Below are 1,767 nucleotides of genomic sequence, written 5' to 3' on the forward strand. Positions count from 1 at the left end.
ATTAATAAAATATAATTTTAGAAAAAAAAGAAAAATTAAATATTTGTGTTTTGCTCAACTGGTTCATTCATTTACACTAAATAAGATCATAAGTGTGAATATACCGAGTTCCATAGAAAAGTGGGAAAACATTCTGTTTGAATTCTGCTTTTTTTAAATAAGGTTTTGACCATGAGCTTGCACATCCAAATGTTTGTTGACCATGGAAGCAGAAAGGGTTTTGTGCACCCTTGAGGATGATTTGCTATACCTTTCATTAATGACTTCTCAGGAAGGAAACTGACAAACCTTCCAGCAGCCAGCCCTTCTCTCATTCTTCCCCTGGGGTTGCTGCTAGGAGACACACTGAGACCTTTCTCAGTCTCTGCTGGATACCACCTCTGGTTGACCCGCAGAGTTCCCTGGGGGCAAAGAAGCTTCTGTCGACAGTGATTCACCCAAAATAGCCTTTTCAAGTACATAATAGACAACAGAAATATGGGTGCAGTACATTAGGAAGATAGGGTGGGTGAGCACTGAAGCTGTTCACTCTTTTTTTTTTTTTTTTTGAAGCTGTTCACTCTTATATAAACACATTCCTCTTAATGCATTGTTTCTGGGTGGTGGTTCTTTTTTTGTTTTGTTTTTTTCATAGTGGTATCTAGTAGTATTGTCCTATTCAGGATGCAGGGTTACGAACAAATACCAATCATAAATGGATGCTTAACGATCAGAAAAGAAAGACTCCCACAAATGTATTGACAGTTTCTTTGGTGAAAGGTGATTTTAGTAAGGAGTGTGATATGTAGAGTTGCCCTGGTGTAGAAGGGTTGAGTTCTTAACTAAAAGGTCATCAGGTCAAACCTATTAGCTGCTCCGTGAGAGAAAGATGTCTGCTCTCATAAAAATGTATGGCCTTGGAAACCCTACTGGGCATTTTTACTCTGTTCTTTAAGCTTGCTATACCAATGAAGGAATTTATCTTCTACTTTTCAAAGAGAAAAGTGAACTGGGGGTAGAGGGCCAGGGAGAAAAGTTCAACAATGAATGAATGGAAATCCAAAATCTCTGTAAATGTTCATTAAAATTAATAAAAAAAGAAAAAAGATTGTTATAATGAGAATCAACTCAACAACATAAAATAATGACAGCACTAGTTAGAAAAGTAAAAACACGGGCACCTCCTGCCCTTTCCTCCCTGCTGGGTCATGACTTTCTCCAACTCATAAGCTTTCATGTCCCATAGAAGTTGCACACTTCAAGAGATTCCTGCCTTGAAAATAATCAAATAAGAATTTGGGACTACGACTTACAGCTTTTTAAGTAGGACCTGATATTCCAGCTCCAATACTTAGTTTTCTGAGCCTCTATTATATTACAATAGCCTAGTAGTAAGGAGCTGTGGTGTCAATCCAAAGACACATGGTTCGAATCTACCATCTGTTCTGCAAGAAAAAGATGGGCAATTTCCTCCTGTGTAACTTGTTGGTGTTGTTAGGTACTTTTGAATCAAGTATGACTCATAGTGACTCTATGAAGAATGAATCTAAACCCTGTCTTTTCCTGTGCCATCTTCACACTTCTGAACATAACTAGAGCCAATTGTGGCAGTCACTGTTTTATCCACCTGGTCAAGAATCTTACTCTCCTTCTCTGACCCTCCACCTCTCTTCTCTGTTTTTAAAAATTAAATATTATTTTAAAAAATTTATTATTAATTTCAATGAAAATTTACAGAGACTTTGGATTTCCATTCATTCATTATTGCACTTTTCTCCCCTCCCAACC

Source organism: Elephantulus edwardii, unplaced genomic scaffold, assembly GCF_000299155.1.
Source record: "Elephantulus edwardii isolate Elephantulus edwardi_28Jun2011 unplaced genomic scaffold, EleEdw1.0 scaffold00101, whole genome shotgun sequence".
Taxonomy (NCBI): Eukaryota; Metazoa; Chordata; class Mammalia; order Macroscelidea; family Macroscelididae; genus Elephantulus; species Elephantulus edwardii.